Source organism: Culex quinquefasciatus, chromosome 2 (assembly GCF_015732765.1).
Source record: "Culex quinquefasciatus strain JHB chromosome 2, VPISU_Cqui_1.0_pri_paternal, whole genome shotgun sequence".
NCBI classification, from domain to species: Eukaryota; Metazoa; Arthropoda; class Insecta; order Diptera; family Culicidae; genus Culex; species Culex quinquefasciatus.
In genome coordinates, this window is record NC_051862.1 from 95,325,289 (window position 1) to 95,346,233 (window position 20,945).

General features: G+C 37.9%; 1 protein-coding gene across 3 annotated transcripts in view; it reads left to right on the forward strand.

The window, feature by feature from the left end:
• LOC6041134 (small conductance calcium-activated potassium channel protein) overlaps window positions 1–20,945 on the forward strand; it is a 459,395-nt gene continuing 438,450 nt past the window's right edge. Inside the window, exon 1 of one of the 3 annotated variants that reach the window (XM_038252479.1) lies at window positions 1–1,725. The gene's annotated coding sequence lies outside the window, so the exon portion shown is untranslated. Of the gene's footprint in view, window positions 1,726–13,261; window positions 13,941–20,945 lie in introns of those variants that run through there. The other 2 variants (XM_038252480.1, XM_038252481.1) reach the window with 2 other exon arrangements.

Consider the following 20,945-nt stretch of genomic DNA (forward strand, 5'->3'; position numbering starts at 1 on the left):
TTCAGTTTATTTTCAGTTTCCGTCGGATCTGGTCGCAATAGGGCAGTGGCTCGTACGCGTACGGTTCCAAACTCCGGGTTCTGCCAGCTTCTCACCGAGGGTGTGCGCGCGGGGTTACGCTTTTGAAAAGGGAGGAAAATTCTACTCACTTCTCACCAGTGGGTCGTGGCCTGCTGCTGTACTACGGTTTGGCGCGCGCTCGTCTTTGGTACGGTGATTTCCCGCCGGTCGATGAGCAACAGCCTACTACGCGAGTGCTTTGACCGAGTTTGGTGTTGCGGAGTGGACGGGGGGGAATTTTCCTCCGTGTTTCGCGCGCTTGAAGCGCGCAAGGTGTGAGTTCAAGGTTAACTTCTTGGTGGGAAAATTTGGATAGGGTGTCGCTGTTTGTACAGCTGTTGAAGAAGCAGTAAATTAGTGTGAATTTCGCCGTTGAAAGTGTCGAAAAACCAATAAATTTCTAATCAACCCGCTATTGATCAAGTTTTTTTTACGAGTGTGTGTCGGCGTTTTTCCAGCTGTCGCAAGAAGGTTCTGAAAAACCGGTGTAGTTTGCGAGTGTCTAGACCAAGTTGGGGGTGGCGATGGGCGGTCTTCCATCGATTCGTTGCACGTGAAGGCTCAACCACGTCGCGCGTAGTGAGTTGAATTTTTAATACAGAATTACACCGATGAATAATTAAACAGATTTCCCTCGTCATCGGCGTCGTTCGCCGTCATATTCGTTGTATGTTTTGTGTGCACAGTGTCTGAAGAAGGTGGAATAACGCTGCACTTTGGATCATTTGGCAACAACGTAGCCGAAAAGCAGCTGGCACGTTTACCTCCCGCTGACCCGCAAATCCAAAACCGAAAATAAAATTTAACCCATTTGGAGGGAAAGAGAGTGCAAACACGTTTCTCGGGCAGGCCGTAAAGACCTAAAAATAGTGAATTATTATTGGAGGAACGCAGGTTTACTCCCGATGAAAGCCAATCCATCTCTAGGAGCAACAGCAAAGGAAGAAAGTCGAAGCCAAGTGAGGAGCACCAACTCGACTCAGCAGGGAGTTGATTAATTAGTGCTGAATTAATGAGTTTACCACCACACTGGCTGAGTGCGGGTGTGTATGTGTGTGTGTGTGTGCACCATAAGGGTTTGCGTAAACCTACCCAACAAGGTCATCAAATCGTATCTCCGTGTGTAAACAGTGCGGAAATTGCCTCTAATATAGTGATAAATCTAAGGTCAAGTGTTTGATGTGGAAAGAATCGTTAAGGAAAAATTTTGCTATCCATTTCTATACATCACGTTTACAACAGCACCATTAATCACTTTGTGCACAAAATAAAAGTGTTTCGATCCAAGCCCAATTTTGAGAAAATAAATATTGCATCTCGTTAGAAAGTTAATAGCAAGTTTACTCGTCTAACCCTCACGAATATATCAACAAAACAAAGAGTAGTAGTCAAAATTAGAAAGTGTAGTGAACCCCTCCCCCCACCAATATCATTATCAACGACCAAAGTGAAATCAGTCACACAATCGAATATCGGAAGACCAACGGCGGCGCTATTTTTAGCAACGACGACTCGTAGTGAAAGGATAGCAGCCCGTTGAAATCAACCAAATTTAAGTCACACAACTGGCAGTGGTATAAAGGAGCACCTGAACTCGTAGCAGAAGCATCACACCGTATTATCGTCAACTATTTTTGGAGCACGCGCTTTATTACACGTGAAAAGGTAGGTCTGAGTTATACGGGTAATAATCCGACAAGAGGAATGGTTTTCGCTGGGAATATGGGTTTTTGTGAATCGTTATAGATAGGGTTTGATTGAGCGCTGGATAAGAAACCAAATATGAGAAAAAATATTGTGCAAATCAACCACACAGCAATTAAAGTAGTAATCCAGCTGCATGTAAAAGGCCTGGGTGTAATATAAATTTTGCATTATTTTATGAAATTCTATGTAATATTACACCCTGGAATATGTTGCCCATCAGTATGGGAAACCTACTTGACCGAAATGTCAAGCTGATATATACGTTTATCCTTTCCATTTTTCATCGGTCTGATGGCCGAGCGGACTAAGGCGCCAGTCCTTACTGTTGGTGCTGGGTTTGAGTCCCGTCGGTTGCATCGTTTTTTTTTGTGTTTACAAAAATTGTACATGCAGCGTGTGCATGCTTTTGCATGCGATTTTACCATCGAATTTTTTGCTGTGCAGAGCTTTTTGCACACAGATTTGTGTAACACACATTTTAGCAGGGCTGCGGAGTCGGGTCATATTTCAAACGACTCCGACTCCGACTCCGGCTTTCTCAGATTAGCTGACTCCGACTCCGACTCCGGCTCCGGCTTTGAACAAATGGTTGGCTCCTACTCCGACTCCGGCCTACCAACTCTAGCCGACTTCGACTCCAGCTTTCAACAAATGGTTGGCTCCGACTTCGACTCCGATTCCGACTCCACATGTTTTTAAATGTTGCAAAAGTTAGTAAACTATTATTAGTTAATTATTTTTAAAACATTGCTAAATAGGATTATTTAAATGCTCTCTAAGCGTCATGTTTTTCTCAAGAAAAATAAGTAAAAGTAAGGTAAAGTAAATAAACGGAAAAAAGTTTCTATGTTACAAGTTTTATACGTTATGGAAACAGAAATCATTAAATATCTTCAGTTTTAAAGGCATTTTGAAAAGAACAGTTTTGTAAGTAAATTTGGATTTACTTGCTTAACCTCAAATTTGAAAATATTTTTTCAAAGCTAATAAATTTAAATATTGAATTGTTATTTTTGAATGAATAACTAAAAGAAATCTGGCCTTAATGATCTATTGAACATTAAAATTCAATTTGCTCACTTTCAGGCTGACATTTGTAAGAAGCACAGTGACAGGCACCTTGGTATTTAAATTACAGTTCTAAACGAAACTTTTTTTTGTTTTTTTTTTTTTAAGATGTACATGGACATCACGCCATGGCTGAAGGAGATTATTATTACAAATCAATGTATCTAAATAATTTCTTCGTGGAAAGGACGCTGAAGATGTCCTTTTCAAATATCTGTGACAGGGAAAATATTTTAACATGGAAATTTTTAATTTATTTTAATTTTAAAATTTTATATACTTTAAAAAGAAGGTGCACGATACTTCGTGAATCTTCACCTAAAACGAAGCTTTATGGATGATCTTGCGCCTCCATCAAAATATATGAAAAAACTTAAAATATAATAAAAAACAAATATCCACTAGTAAAATATTTTCTAGAACATTATTTAAGGTAGGGGGAGAGGGGGTAATATGCACCCCCTAAGGGAAAACTGTGATTTCTCAACCATTACAGCATTACTTTGGAAGAATTTTATACGATGTTCTAAAACAACTATTATTCTTCATCATCCATGTGAAAAAAGTCTTAAAAACCTCAACATTGTTCGAAAATATCAAATTTCTAAAAACATTTTTGATTTATTTCAAACAACCATGCGGGGCAATATGCACCGCAACATTGGGGCAAAATGCACTACAACAACGGGGCAAAATGCACCACAACATGGGGCAAATTGCACCGGGTAAAATCAGTTTTCACTAGTCACCACTAGATGACACCGCTGTTTTTACAAAGGAGCTTCACAGCGGTGCATTTTGCCCCGACCACGCTTTTTGCAGAAAATTTAATTAAAAATGCACTTTTTGATGTTTTTGGACTCATCTATATACAGAATAATGAAGATTATGGCAAAAACTAGATACCTCAACACTTACAATATCAATAAATGCTTTTTATATTGTCCAAAAATCATAATGCAGGTTCAATGAAAATTAGATGAAAACACAACATTTTAATGTTTTGCAAATAATTTGAGCTGTTTTTATACTGCGACGCTCAAATTTTTCCAGCATGGTTTAGCAATGTTAAGCTTCCAATTTCTATGATTTTTTCCCCGGAAAATTCTTCCAAATACCGAGAAAAGCAGGGGTGCATTTTGCCCCGGGGGTGCATATTACCCCCTCTCCCCCTGCATTGATTTGCAATGATTATCACCTTCCGTCATATTGGTGTAAGACATACAGTATGAGAAAATTCGTACCAGTTGATAATATTTTGATTCTGTGTTTTTATTTATAATATTTGAAAAATAAATGAAAATTCTATATTTTATTCTATACATTTTTTATTAATTCATTTTTGTACTGAATTCTTGAGATTTGTTCAACGATAATTTGTAACGATAACAAAATAGTTTACCTAAAATCAACATCAACATCAACAATCAATGATTATTTCAATTTTTTGCAACTTCTTTTGACATTTTTTGTTAGTTTAAATTATTTTAAATGCAACACTTTGATTTTCTTGTACTCAGTCATAAACAAAATGCGCATGTTGAGTTCCATGTAAGAGATTGTTATTATCGTTGATTACTTGTTACAAAAGTTAAACTGTCAGTGACTCTTTTTCGATCTGCAAAAACAGTGATTACTATTGGGTAATTCTCTACCAACTCACACGAAATCGGGAAAAGTTGCCCCGACCCCTCTTCGATTTGCGTGAAACTTTGTCCTAAGGGGTAACTTTTGTCCCTGATCACGAATCCGAGGTCCGTTTTTTAATATCTCGTGACGGAGGGGCGGTACGACCCCTTCCATTTTTGAACATGCGAAAAAAGAGGTGTTTTTCAATAATTTGCAGCCTGAAACGGTGATGAGATAGAAATTTGGTGTCAAAGGGACTTTTATGTAAAATTTAACGCCCGATTTGATGGCGTACTCAGAATTCCGAATAAACGTATTTTTCATCGAAAAAAACACTAAACAAGTTTTAAAAATTCTCCCATTTTCCGTTACTCGACTGTTAAAAATTTTGGAACATGTTATTTTATGGGAAATTTAATGTACCTTTCGAATCTTCATTGACCCAGAAGGGTCATTTTTTCATTTAGAATACAAATTTTCATTTTAAAATTTCGTGTTTTTTTCTAATGAGGAGCGGCCGTGGCTGACTGGTTACGGTGTTCGCTTTATAAGCGAATGGTTCTGGGTTCGATGCCCATCTGTTCCCAACGAGAAAGATTAGAACACAGAAATTAGAAATGATAAATATGAACGAAAAATCAAAGCCGTTCGAGGCGGGGTTTGAACCCCCGTCCTTTGGATTGGTAAGCAAAAATGCTAACCACTAGGCCATGACGACTTAGTGAACATGGACTGGAATTAGGAATACTGTTACAGAGAGCGAGTTGTGGCGCTATAACCACGGCAAATAGTGTCCAGGGCATTCGTGGAAATACAATGTCCCATCCCAGAGGGTCCCGGAGTACCAAACCTTCTTAGCATGGTGCTCCCAACGAATACAACCAAAATCTCGGAGCGTATGGTGGTGTGTCCCCACGCTTCTTCCTCCCCTGTCGATTCAGAATTGTGTTGTTGTTCGAACACTCAGTGCTCAAACTCAACCCAATTACGAATCATCTCTGCGATACGGCTTTACGCAGTAGGCCTGGCCGCTGTGATGTTTCAATGCATTCCGATGCAATGGCGCACTGCAAATGTTAATAAATGACAAGAAGAGTGCTAGGCGTCATCTAACCTAAGGTACTCTCCAGGATCCCTTCGAAAGATTGGCTGCGCTAGAGTCTGATTAGATTAGAAAGTTTTGAAAAAGTTATTTACTTTTTGCGTTTTTCTTCGTTTCGTCGTCCGTGTCTGTCGCGGGTGACTATGAACGGCCATGATCGATGACGACCAACTTTTTCAAAACTTTTTTTCGTAAAATCGCGTTAACTCGTGATGTTTATAAGCAAACCCCTTATGTCTATATATCAAATTTTTGTAATTTTCTGCTCTACAACTTTGTAGAACATTGTTACACTCTAAAAAATAACCCTGCAAAGTTAGAAAAAACACGAAATTTTAAAATGAAAAAAATTGTTCTAAATGAAATAATGACCCTTCTGGGTCAATGTAGATTCAAAAAGTACATTAAATTTCCCATAAAATAACATGTTCCAAAATTTTTTACAGTCGAGTAACGGAAAATGGGAGAATTTTTAAAACTTGTTTAGTGTTTTTGACAAAGAACTTTGTCCTAAGGGCACTGTCTACGGGTGTCAATCCAAAATTTCGCGAAGTGAAAGTGTAACGATTTGTGTAATTGTTTGAACGCTTATATCTTCTACCCAATTCAAGCAATCTGCATGCTTTATCCACCAAACGAAAGGGGAAGTCTTAAATTGCAAGTAGACTACCTCACAAAGTTGATAAAACTTTGTTAAAGTATTCATAAGTTAAGATGAAAATAAAAAATGAATGCAGGAAAAATCCCGGCTGCTGATTGGCTGAGAGCACTTTACAAATTTTGCCTTGCCTCCTGCTTTCGTGGAACTGTCACGCGGGAATGTTGCACCACTGTTGCCACATTTCATGCGAACTATTTAAGCTAGCACTTAGCCTCAGAAAATTTCAGTGCCTTCCGTGGTTTCATCAAAGACGGATCCACGGTGGTAATTTTATTGCTCAGACACACACATCCACACATTGATAGACACAGGTTGTGCACTACATTGGAAGGAATTCTGTTCTAATGAAGATTGTTATGATGGTCACCGGACAACCAGAATGATTTGGGGCAATGGGGTTGGTAGGATATTGGCCACACCCGGAGTGGCCAGTGCCTTGGGGAAGGTTCTACCGGGGGGACATAAATCGAACCATACGACTTGGGGCAATATTGGTATCAAAATTCATGGTTTTTGAAACTGGTAATGAAAATTGCCATTTTGACCGGATTTGCCACACCCGGAGTGGCCAGTGCCCTCGGGAAGGTTCTACCGGGGGGACATTAATCGAACCATACGACTTGGGGCAATATGGGTATCAAAATTCATGGTTTTTGAAACTGGTAATGAAAATTGCCATTTTGACCGGATTTGCCACACCCGGAGTGCCCCCCCCCCCCTGTAGAACCTTCCGCAGGGCACTGGCCACTCCGGGTGTGGCCAATCCTGTCAAAATGGCCATTTTCATTACCAGTTTCAAAAACCATGAATTTTGATACCCATAGCTTAAATAGTTTGCATGAAATGTGGCAACATGGTGCAAATTTTGCCTTGTCTCTTGCTTTCGTGGAACTGTCACGCAAGAATGTTACACCATGGTTGCCACATTTCATGCGAACTATTTAAGCTAACAGATAGCCTCAGAAAATTTCAGTACCTTACGAGGTTTCGTCAAAGACGGATCCACGGTGGTAATTTTATTGCTCAGACACACACATCTACACATTGATAGACACAGGTTGTGCACCAACTTGGGAGGAATTCTGTTCTTATAAAGATTGTTGGACGGTCACCCGAAAACCAGAATGATTTAGGGCAATGGGGTTGGGACCAATCTGATAGGATTTTGGCCACACCCGGAGTGGCCAGTGCTCTGGGGAAGGTTCTACCGGGGGGACATTCATCGAACCATGCGACTTGGGGCAATATGGTTATCAAAATTCATGGTTTTTGAAACTGGTAATGAAAATGGCCATTTTGACAGGATTGGCCACAAACTGGAGTGGCCGGTGCCCTCAGGAAGGTTCTCCCGGGAAGACATTTATCGAACCATGCGACTTGGGGCAATATGGGTATCAAAATTCATGGTTTTTGATACTGGTAATAAAAATGGCCATTTTGGCAGGATTGGCCACACCCGGAGTGGCCATTGCCCTGAGGGAAGCTTCAACCGGGGACTTTTATCGAACCATGCGACTTGGGGCAATATGGGTATCAAAATTCATGGTTTTTGATACTGGTAATGAAAATGGCCATTTAGACAGGATTGGCCATTGCCCTGAGGGAAGGTTCTACCGGGGACATTTATCGAACCATGCGACCTGGGGCAATATGGTCAATCGTTTTTGAGACTGGACATGAAATTTGCCATTTCGATAGTGGTTGTAAGGTCCATGATTTCCGGATGCCGTTTTTTCTGGGGGGGGGGGAACCATACTTGTTTTGGCAATAGTTTCGTTTTCTGGCAATTTATTTTCACAGAGATGTCAATGATTGAAGACATTAAATTAGTATTAATTATTAAGGATTAAATAAATTGGCAAAGAATTAAAAAATATAAATAACAATAGAATGATTTTTTAGAGTTTTGTACAAAGTTCTTTGTCTTATTGGTCATGTAGAACATAACCACCTGCACCTTTTTTCGATGAAAAATACGTTTTTTCGGAATTCTGAGTACGCCATCAAATCGAGCGTCTAATTTTACATAAAAGTCCCTTTGACACCAAATTTCTATCTCATCACCGTTTCAGGCTGCAAATTATTGAAAAACACCTCTTTTTTCGCATGTTCAAAAATGGAAGGGGTCTTACCGCCCCTCCGTCACGAGATATCAAAAAACGGACCTCGGATTCATGATCAGGGACAAAAGTTACCCCATAGGACAAAGTTTCACGCAAATCGAAGAGGGGTCGGGGCAACTGCTGTGTGAGTTGGCGGAGAATTACCCTATTGTTAATCTTTTTATGTACCTCGTAATTTTTGCCTAAGAAATGATTTAACTTAAAGCCTCTAAGACATTCGGTATCGGGGTAAAAGATGACATTGCTTGTACTTTTTTCAGAAACAACTGGATGAAATTTGGTCAAATTTGAATTGAAAGGGAACATAAATATAGTCTGACTACATAACCAATATTTTTTTAATTTTTTTTTGAATTATGATACTACATACTTGGGTAAGAGGTTTTCATTTAGTGATTATAGTGTAATAACACAATTAGAGCTTTTCAATCACAATAAAAAGCTTCAAATACATAATGGCATCTGATAAGACAATTAAAAATATAAGTTGTTTTGTAAATTTAGCTGTTATATAGGAAATACTTAACAATAAAAAAAACATATTTTTTGTTAAATTTAAGATAAATCCGGCTTCGACTCCGGGTTATCAGAAATCTCCGGCTCTGACTCCGACTCCGACTCCAGCTCATAAAATTTAGCCGACTCCGGCTCCGACTCCGACTCCAGCTGTTCGAGTTTTGACGACTCCGACTCCAACTCCAGGTCCCCAAAAAGACCCGACTCCACCGACTCCGGCTCCGACTCCGACTCCGACTCCACAGCCCTGCATTTTAGTATCTTCAAAAAACTACGGGAACTATCGATATATTTTTTTATTTATCTCCTAAAGTACTGCTTACAAAGTAATTGACAGTTTTTGCAATATAATAAGAGGACAATAAAAAAAGATGATGTATTTCGCAAATGAATCGTTTAAATCCAAAAAATATTGAAAAGTATTACTTTTCGAAACAAGTCGTCAGCTGTGTGCTATCTTGTGACATAGACCATTTAGTTCGATGATGACGTTTTGCTATACTTAACAAACACTACAAGATGCTTTAACCTGATTTTGGAAACTCGCTTCCGTTTCCCGGATATCGCAATACACACTTGTGACACGTCATACATGGTGTTGGAAAATCTGGAAAAAATTTCTTGTTTTTCACAAATTTATGTTGATACACATTTTCTGAAGGCAATGCAATCTTTTGTTTTTGAAAATATACTGATTGAGTCGGTTAAACCATTGATTTATGTCTATTTTAGCTGGTATGGAAATTCTGTGCACACTTGTGACACGTAGTACAATTTTACTTTCGAAACACACTTGTGACACGTGCTTTTCAGACTTTTGATTGCATAATTAACTGTATCTTTAAACTGGTGTAATCAAATCAGTTGAAACATGGAGCGTTTGTTAAGCGATAGTATACGAACGATTGCTTCAAAAAGTTTGGCTCTACCATTCATAGTTTTGAAAATATTTATCATCTAACTTTAAAAATCGATTTTCTCAAAAAGTACTAAATGTTCGTTGTCACAAGATAGCACACAGCTGACGAAGTGCTCTAAAGTTCAATTTTTCAGCATCCATTTTAGTGCTGAAAAGTAGAACTTTTCAGCATTTATTTTGAAAAGTGTTGCTATTCGTTTCTGTTATTTTTGGTCCGGAAAAGTAGGCTTTTTCATTGTTCAAGAATGACAGTTATTTTTTACTCAAAAAATGTTCGTTTCGTCATTCAAAAATGACAGGATATGTTAAGAGAATCGCGATGAAATTGCAAAAATAGGTTTTAAAATAGTTAAAACAAAAGTTGTTAAGAATTTGTGGGTTCATTTCCTGTTCATCTTACGTTCTTGAGCCTCAAAAAAAGTTCTTCTACAACTTTTTGCATTAAGTTTCATCTTCAATTTCCTTCTTGACTCTTTACCGAATCATGGCGCTGAACTGCCAATTTTAATCAGTTGCCCCAAAACTTTTGCCTCCAAAGTTTAGCGAAAGGTGGCCTGCCATTTAATCCTACTAGCACACACATCTATATTTAACGATACTCCCGTCAGTCAACTGTGTTTCAAACAAATCCTTTCTTCATGTAGTAAAGCAAAACATCGCAACGCGAGGCAACTCGACACACATATCGCAAACTTTAAGGATGGGTACAAGAAGCCGAAACATGGCAAAAGTTATACCGCTTGTGAATAATCCAAAGCAGTTTCGAAATAAGCTCCTCATTTTTTTATGTTTTTGTCCACTCTCCCTTTCCCCTCGTTTTGCCAATCCTGACATAAGTTTGGTTCATCTTTTCGCCTTTGCCCAACATTTTCTTACTTGTGTTTGGTTTGGTGGGCAACAGCGGAAGTAAAACCGCCACATGTTTCAAACGCAATACCGACCTCTACCTTTTTGTGCTTTTCCCTCGAAGGAAAAACCACAAACCGAGGTTTTCCTCCGAATTCGATGGAACTCACAGCAGGAGCAGTCCGTTTAGTGAGAACGCTACTCGCAGAACTTTTGCGTCCAAGAAATTGGAACTGAGTGCTGTGGCCAAGTAGGATAAATATGTCACGAAGTCGTGGGTTGGTGGTGTGGTCGCTTGTGGCAATCGATCGTTTAGGGTTCATCTTACAGATTTCGATGAGCTCTTGTTAGATTCCGAATACTAGAGTTTTTTTTTTGAAAAGGTCCTATAAACCAAACATTGAAGTTTTTTTTTGAGTGTTTCTAGAACCGCCTTGAGTCAGGAGTATTCAAAACATCCAAAAAGCAAAAATTGAAAATATGGTTTATTGGACCTTTTCAAAAAAAAAAAAAAACTCTGGAATTGTATTGCTATTTGAGCATTCAGGCTAAAACTCAATCCCATTCAACGAATCATCTCTGCAGTAAACTTATCGCAGTAGGCCTGTCCAAGAAGATTATGGGGCAAAATCTTGGCTGAGTTGTTCTCTAGGATCCGTTTGAAATTTTGGTAATTTGAGGTAGTTTTTAAGCAAACTTGCTACTACAGAAAATATGTTAAATAAACCATACTTTCGATTTATTTTCATTTTATCAACTACCACAAGAAAGCTCCACCCCAACGCAGCTTACAAACTTTCACCAGCGAATGGACAGGGGAGATCCACTTTCACTTTTTTTTGTTGCCAACATGGAAAAGGCCGGATCTGGACCGGGGAGAGGGAGAGTGAGAGTGGCAGTGGGCGGGCAAATTTATGAAGCATTCACAAAAAGATGTATCGGTTCGTTGTTCCGTTGACCCCTCCGGGGATGGACGACCGGGAGTTGACTGCCGGTGACAACAAAGTGGGAACTCAGCTCGCAAAGGAGGTTCTCTATTGTCTTTGAGCTACTATGGAATTCAGGGGATTTTTCGGAGGTTTGAGGTTACCACTAACAAAGAATTGAATCGATTTATTGTTCGTAGCATTTCTTTGGTGGGTGGGGAGTTTCGTTTTTGGAGTTTGGGGAGAAAAAGGATACACATTGTTTGATGAGAATTGGTCCGGATGTTTTTGTTTCATATTCAATTTCACGGCATTTGAGGAGGGAAGCAACGTGTTTGTGGGCCCACTTGTCTTTCTACTTATGAATTTGGCATGATCCTAATGCGATTATAACTTTATTTGGTGAGTCAAGCACACGATTTTGTTGGAATAGGACTAATGTTTTATTGTGTTGGTTTGTGCCTTCAAGAATCTTCGTTCTTTGAATATATATTTTTTTAATAAGTTTTTTTTAGTCAAGACTCGCAATGTTCAATTCAATTCGGTTTTATTGATGAATAATCAAGATACAATCAGTTTTTTTTGCAATTCATAACAGAGTTTTGAAGTTCCTTTGCTCTGCGGCGAAATAGCTGAGTGGGTTGGGGTACGGACTTGGTAATCGGAATACGACTCTCGCCGGATTGATGTTATTTTTGGGGTGAACAGACCTGATTTTTTTCTTCGGTACATGCTTTTTGTGTACACGTTTTCTCATACAATATTACATGCTTTTTCTCACAAAGGTGATGTGCATGCTTTTGCATGCGATTTTACACAGAAATTTTTTGCTGTGTAACTCTGCAGGACGACCTTAACAGGGGGCATCTCGGAGTTAAATGTGTAGAAGTTGAAGTTGCTACGCTTCAGTTCCTCACCCAAGTAACAATTTAAGTTTTAAAACGATCTAGAAGAGATTATTAAGAGTCGTTGGCCAAAAATGGTTATAAAACATTTTAGTCCTACATGCTGTATTAAATACGAGTTAAAGCTGAGTTAAGTGCAAAGTGGACTATTTTAGGAGGTTATGAAGATCAATTTTCAAGGATGTTTTAAAACGATATAATCTAGCAGATAAGTTTTAGCAATGTCTTCAAAGACTCTTGCTGAATTAAATAAATCTTGTGTAAATGATAAATGGTTTTGGAGTATCCTGGAAGACTTCTTAGCGACTGAAATAAATCAAGATATAAATGGAACAGCTCTTGAAGAAAACCAAACGTGCCTTAACTAGATCTTATTGAATTCAAAAATATTATCATCAAAACCATTCTGTCTTATGGTGTACCCTACTTGATAAACAAGTATTAGAAAATTATACAAGACAAAAATTTACAAGGAAAATGCTATATTGAAAAATAAAACATGCATAATTTAGTGAACATATCCAAAAAGTTCATGCCATTAAAAATGATCGAATAATTTTTCAAGATGCCTCGAAAAAATACTGCTCGCCTTGTTGAATCTTTAAATAACCTACAAGATTTTCATGCCAAAATACGTTTAATTTCTGATATCTCTCAAATATTCAACATGGCTGCGATTTTTTGCCCAATTTCTTGCCTCTCAATATGGCGAAAATCGTTAAACCATTCTGTTTAATATGTTAACTAACCCTAGATTTAAAACTAACAATTTAATGTAAAACTAAAAATTATTTGTAATTGATCGTGTGAACCAACCTAACAACAATCATTGAAATGATCATCGCGAGCGAAACTGTTATCTACTCTCGCGAGATCGTCACGATAACTGCAGTAGAATCGTGTAGATAACAAAATACGAAAACTGCTGAGCCTGTAGTGGTCAGCAACAGCAGATAGGTTTCAGATCAGATCAACAAAACCCCCAGAACAGATCCCAATAAACCACGGTCAGAGTAGTATCTCGGTCGCGTCTTTTATCCCCGACGAATAAAGTTCTTTTTTTTGATTGTGCACCCGATTGACGATTCTTGGCTAATATCCATCCGAAAGTGCGCGAGTGATCTGTCCTGTACGGTACAGGTGTTCTGGGCTGTGAATCTGCTGTGTTGCTGGCATTGGCTCACTTGATTCCGCAAGTGGCCAAGCCGTGAAGAATTGTGCTGGCCTGCTAAGAGCAGAAGTAGCTGGGAAAGGTGTTCTGGCGAGTGTTGGAAGTGTTGGCGAGTGTTGGGAGTTTTGGCGAGCGTTTTGGGTTTGTGATCCGTTTGGGTTTCGTGCGTTCAGTTGGGCTTGATTGCGCAAGCAACTGAAGCTGATTGGAGTTCGGCAAGGTTCTGCTGCCGTCTGTGCGTGTGTGAGGTGCTCGGGGAACCTACCTCGACGTGCGTGGCTACCTGTGGAGCGTCTGAACCGGTCACGTAAGTGCGTGCAAGCTGCGTTTTTGGGCCACTCTACGAGTGGGTGTTAATTCCTCCCATCGAACCATCCGGGACCGAGCCCGGCCCCATCACATTCTTTTCTTGATTAAAACCATGTTAAATGTAATTATTCTAAGCATGCTCTTGGTGGGGACTTCTGAAGAACTGTAGGACTTGTGAAAGCCTTGATATTGCTTTAACCAAGGCTAAATCACACGTTGCACTGGCCGCAGCGCATGCTTGTATCGATGGTGGAAAATAGATCCGGGTAGTGAAAATTTCTGGACCAACACGGGAAAAGGGTGGACAAAAATTTCGACTGTGTAGCTAATTTTCAGGTTCACATTACTCGGACACTCAAACAACAGCAATCCTCTCCAGCTTTCTTCCGCAAAGGGGATTTAGATGAGTAGTTACCTGTTGTCTAAGAACTTTAATAATTATTGTTCCAAATTTGCATGCGCCCTTTTTGATTGTTGCTGTAGATTTGATCATAATTTTCTCTCTAAATAAATAAACACAATAATAGCTCTGTTTTTTATTCATATAACATTAACAATACTGCGGAAAAACATACTACATGACAAAACGTATTCCAAAGTGTCAATTATTTTGTTTGGCTTTATTTCGTCACATATTCTATATTTCACTTTATCATGAACATGATCATGGTTTTCGTCACTTTTTCTTTATTTCACATACACATTTACAACGTTTGTCATAGGTTTCATCGCCACAGAAAAAATAATCACAAATAACACTTTTTATTCTCTTATTAATCGATCACCTAACCTCTAAACTGCACTGAACAAACTGAGCGTAGCAATACATGCAACAAAATATTCATGGTTTTAATTAAGCCATTTCTAAAACTGAAGAGTTTTAATCTTATCTTCAGGAAGCCGTTGTGAATTTAAAACATTCTTGAACAAATCAACTTATTCTTGGACAAGAAAATGCCGTTTTGGAAGTTGAAATAGTTCATTTGAACGCTAGTCAAGTTAATAATTAAAAAAAACACATTTGCTGCCTCGTTAGTTTTCATCCAATGATGGATTACGAATCAGCATAGACATTGCACAACACTAATTTTCTTCAATCCTCAGAAAAAATCACAAACTAGGGACGACATGGTTCGACTGCTCCTTGAATAATTTTAACCGCAAACAAATCACTTTTCGCTTTAAATGGTTTTCACAGAGATAGCAACAATAATGGTAACGGAATTTTTATTTCATAATCTGTAAATTCACACAAAATGTCTCCTGCAACTGCGCTGCTGCTGCTGCTCCATGATTGAAATGTTGCTTTTGACAGCTAAAGTCCTACGGTTTTGGAACATGCAACTACTAGCACAATTGGTTTTAAGATGGTTTTATTTGAGTCACTAAAAGAATGCTTGAAAATCTTTTTTAAACTAATAAATAAAACTGTTTCGACAGTCTTGAAAACCTACTAGAAAAGTTTTCAAGATATCTTGAAAGAAAAGCGAGGATAGAACTTGATAGGATAATAAGTTTTTATGAAACTTGGTAACATTTTCCAAAGCTTTAATACAACTTGTGAAGAGTATTAGGCAAATCGTTTGTTACTTGGGCAAACACCAGGTCGAAATCTTTTTTGTTCGGTGTAATCACTTGTACCGGCGACTTACCGATTTTCAGACAAGATCCGAGGCCTTCCAGCAACTCGTCAACATCGTCCGCCAACGTGTCCAAAACAAAAATTGGAGGTAGTCTTCGTTCCGTTGGAGAATTGTTCGTTTTTGGCGTCGACACTTTTTTCCGTGCACGCCCAACGTCTTCGTCGTCGTCGGTAGTGCTACGGTGTTGTTGTTGTTGCTTTCTTCGCCGCTTCGCTCGCCGCTCGTATTAAGAAGTTCATTTTTCGAGTGATTTTATAGCCTTTCCTCAGTAAGGAATGGAAGGCAAAAACAATACTTAATGCATCAATTTCGGAATTAAATTTTCTTTTTTAAGCCGGCAAAGATCCTTTGAAGATCATTCCAAACTTAAGTTAACCAAAATCCGCTCCTGTGTTCCGTAAAAACGTCAATCGATGCAATTGTTAACGCTCCGTTTCGGTGATGGATGGCAGGTCGACATTTGAAGACCGCTCTTCTCCATTGGTCAATACAAACAGTTTGTTACAAACAACTTCCTCCCCATCAACAGTCAATTCTGGTACTCGTTGCCTTTTTCACAGTATAAAGTAAACAGAGATAAATATTTCAGAAGGTAAGCCGAAACCAAGACTAAACATATTTCTATGGTCGAAAGTTGTTTTATTACACCCGGTTCTCGGGATCGGTCGACCGTCGGACATAAAGGACTCACACACGTGCCGAGCTGCGGTGAAACACACTTGCACACTTATCACATTTCGTTCTCGGACCTTAAATATAAACCCCTGAAATAAAGCTGCCAAAAGTTCAAGGTTCTTCTTCGTCTTCATTGATTTATTCATACCCACAGTTCGGACGAAAACCGAGTTCTTCAAAATTTCTAATTAAGCTTTATTACTTTTCCACCTGAAAACTCAATTTCAGACCACCTGCCGGACACCACGTGTTGAAGGCAGCTATAGGCAGTGTTCTTTCTGGGGCCAGCACCCCCGAGGGGAATATCCACAAGCAAACCCCACGCCGGTGGCACCGAGGGGATGTCGGTTTATGATTCGCCTTTTTTTGTTGTGTGTCTGTCTGACTGGTCATTCAGGGATGAATTTAATAGGGGTTTAGTTGAAATTTTCTTGAACGAACGTTTTCCATATAATAAGATTCAAAAATCACTCTAGATTCAGCCCTGATTCCCCAGCTTGTCCAACATGGCGTGTGGCCAACAATATTGGACTCGATTCCAAGCCGAGCTGCATTAGGCTGGTACAAATATTTTTAAAAGTTTTTGTCACCCCCCCCCCCTTCAAAATTGGCCCGAAAAATCAGGGGGCAAAAAAAATATTTTTGCAATAAACTTCAAAATTTCAATGAAAATTCAAGGGCAACCAGCTGAAATCAAATTAAAATACATTCTCCTGCGTTTAAAATCATTTTTAGCATGTTTGGGTTTATTAAAAAATCTTAAGATTTTTTGAAAATTTTCGATACAAAATCTTTTTTTTTCGATACAATTTTTGTTTTTGTCAGATCTTAGATTTTTTGAAAACTAATGATTGCAAAACAACTGAACTAGTGTAAAATGCACTTTAAAATACTTTTTTCATTTAAATGTGAAGATTATGGCTTGTTATTTAAATTTTTATATTTTTTTATTTTTTGCCCCCTTGACCTCGACCAGGGCCGAGGACAAAACTTTTTTACAGTATGTAAAAAAAGTATTTACACCCCTTGAGCACTATGCACATTTTGTGATGAAACATGTAAAAAATTTAAAGTTTGACAGGAACCTAGTACTACGTTTTGTTCAGAAACTCATTCCAAACATTTTGCTACAAACAGCTCATGAAAAGATGATTTCTATGAAAAGTTATATAACAAATACTATTACGAAAATAAAATAGGTGCAAAAAAAGTTTGTACACCTTTCGAAAAATTAACATAAATAATGTTATTTGTTGACAAATCACCATAAATCTAGTCTCTCAACTCCAAATAGGCATCCTTGACCGATTAAAAAAATAATTTGGATTGAATATAAATTTTACTAACTACTTAGTATAAAAGTTTATATAACTCTGGAAATTCTATATAAAACTTATCTAAACTTAATTTTGCAAACTTTTAATTCAACTAAATGTCAATGTATTACCATAGAATTGCTAAATAAACATTTTTGAGTGGGTATAACACCGTTTTGGGGGTATTTGTATCGATAGAATAGATTTTTCGTTGGAATTTCATACCAACCCGGAATTACGTCGTCGGAAAATCCGCTGGCATCCGAACCGGTCCACAATTCTTAAGTCAACCTATGTGGCATCGGAAAGGGCATAAAATTTCCGATCTTTTGATACCCAAACATCTAGGTTTTCTTTAAAACCTACGTTTTTAAATACCTGGGCAAAAAGTAAGTTTGATCCACGAGAACAAAAATTACGAAATTCCATACATTTTTGGCAGATTGCTCAAACAAAACCATAACAACGTTTTTACCTAGGTATTTAAAATCGTGGGTTTTATAGAAAACCTAGATGTATGGATATCAAAAGATCGGAAATTTTATGCCCTTTCCGATGCCACATAGGTTGACTTAAGAATTGTGGACCGGTTCGGATGCCGGCGGATTTTCCGACGACGTAATTCCGGGTTGGTACGAAATTCCAACGAAAAATCTATTCTATCGATACAAATACCCCCAAAACGGTGTTATACCCACTCCAAAATGTTTATTTAGCAATTCTATGGTAATATATTGACATTTAGTTGAATTAAAAGTTTGCAAAATTAAGTTAAGATAAGTTTTATATAGAATTTCCAGAGTTATATAAACTTTTATACTAAGTAGTTAGTAAACTTTATATTCAATCCAAATTATTTTTTTTAATCAGTCAAGGATGCCTATTTGAAGTTGGGAGACTGGATTTATGGTGATTTGTCAACAAATAACTTTATTTATGTTAATTTTTCGAAAGGTGTACAAACTTTTTTTGCACCTTTTCTAGTTTCGTAATAGTATTTGTTATATAACTTTTTATAGAAATCATCTTTTCATGAGCTTTTTGTAGCAAAATGTCTGGCATGAGTTTCTGAACAAAACGTAGTACTAGGTTTCTGTCAACATTAAATTGTTTAGATGTTTCATCACAATATGTGCATAGTGCCCAAGGGGTGTAAATACTTTTTTTACATACTGTAAATATTTGCATCGGCCTTAGTAAAAAAGAGATAGCTACACCACCACCATCCAATCTCCATTTACAACCATACCTTTAGTAGACACATTCAATCGAAATAAACTAATTTCTTCGAAAAAACAAAGTTCGTCCCAAAAACGCAACAATTTTCCCCAGGCCATGTCCTGACTCCAGCGCAAACAGACACACAAACACCAAAGTGAGACCATATTAGAAGGACTTAGCCCGGCTCATCAACAGATTACACGGACAGCTGTCGGAATCCTAAATGTTTTAGGGTGGGGGAGGTATTTAAGCATCACACGATATCGTTCAAGAATAAATACGCGTTACGAAAGGAATTTAATTAGAAATGATGCCGAGCGAATTCTTGTACACTGTGAAAGCAGAATAGACTGAAACCACAATTTAGTGCTAACCGTGGAACGTAGTAATATTAGTTATGCATTTAATGTTAAAATTAAGATTAAGAATTATTATTAAGCTTCAAAAAATTAAAAATCTACATGGTAAAAATTATTTCTTTTTAACGACTGTGGTGAAAATCAAACGTACACTTCTTGGATGATTTGCCGCAAAAAGAGGTCTCAGTGTAATGAATTCCAAAGCGTGCGTTTGAGTCTGCTGGATGATATAACACGAATGGAAATCGTTCTGTTTTACTGGATGCTTTCAGCAAGTAATGATAAACACGTGACTGATCAACTTTGCCTCGTCGTCTTACATGTCGATATTGGACTTCATAATTTGAGCTCCAACAGATGGTCGGTCGCTTAAAAAAAAGAAGGGAGGAACCAATCGTCACTGTCAAGCTCGGGGTTGGGGTGTCAAATTACGGTGTTGAAGTTGGCCCACTGCCACTGGGTGCAAATAGCGTGAAATGTTTTGAATTTCAATCTGGCAGCCAATGAGGGGAAAGCAAACGGTGCGGTAATTGGTTTAAAACTGATTCATTAGGCAATTTTCGAATTCATTGTTCACTGTTGTTTTCAAAATTAACTAAACCACGCTGCTTCGAACAACAAATTTATCAAAAATAAATATATATCTTCATGAGCTTTTTGTTGCGAAATGTTCAGGATGAGTTTCTGAACAAAACGTAGTACAGTCATCCCACATATTCTGAACACCCACAAATTCGGAACACTTTTATGATAATTTGTCAATAGCATGCCAAAAGTAGCTTTTCTGTCGATCTTACTATTTTTAGAACCTTCATTTGGACATCATCTTGCTATTTCACTGGTAAAAGTAGAATTTTTTGAACAAAAAACTTCATTCCAAGACAGCAGCAAAACACTGCCTCCAAATGGTCTGTTCCATAATTGTGGGATGTTATTGTGCCTCCCACAATTGTGGAACACCTGAATTTAACTGATATTTTCGCAAAAAAGTTATCAAACCATGTATAAAACATCTCTCAGCTTGAGTTTCATTGGTTTCAGTGCGTGAAGTCATTATTTGATAATAAATATGTACTCCTGGAGAGATCCAAAGTTTGTTTACATTCGTAAGAAAAAAGTGTTCCGAATTTGTGGATTTCAAGGGTCAAAGTAATTCCTCAAAAACTTCATATAAAAGTTAAAATTTGCAGATGTTCGATGGAAAAAACTTCATTCCAAGACTATTTTGTACAGAGCAGCAAAACACTGCCTCCAAATGGTCTGTTCCATAATTGTGGGATGTTATTGTGCATCCCACAATTGTGGAACACCTGAATTTAACTGATATTTTCGCAAAAAAGTTGTCAAACCATGTATAAAACATCTCTCAGCTTGAGTTTCATTGGTTTCAGTGCGTGAAGTCATTATTTGATAATAAATATGTACTCCTGGAGAGATCCAAAGTTTGTTTACATTCGTAAGAAAAAAGTGTTCCGAATTTGTGGATTTCAAGGGTCAAAGTAATTCCTCAAAAACTTCATATAAAAGTTAAAATTTGCAGATGTTCGATGGAGCATTCAAAATATCGCAAGAAAAGCTTTCAAATGAAGGAAAAAGCGAGTCATTAAGTTCAATTCAATTCAATTCAATTCGGTTTTATTAGTGAATAATCATGTTACAATAAGTTCTTTTGCAGTTCATAACAGAGTTTTGCAGTTCCTTTCAGCTGCGTGATGAATCTCAATCCATTTTGGAAACGATTTTTGCTTATGACTAAGATATTGTCAAGAGTAAGAAAAAATATAGAAAA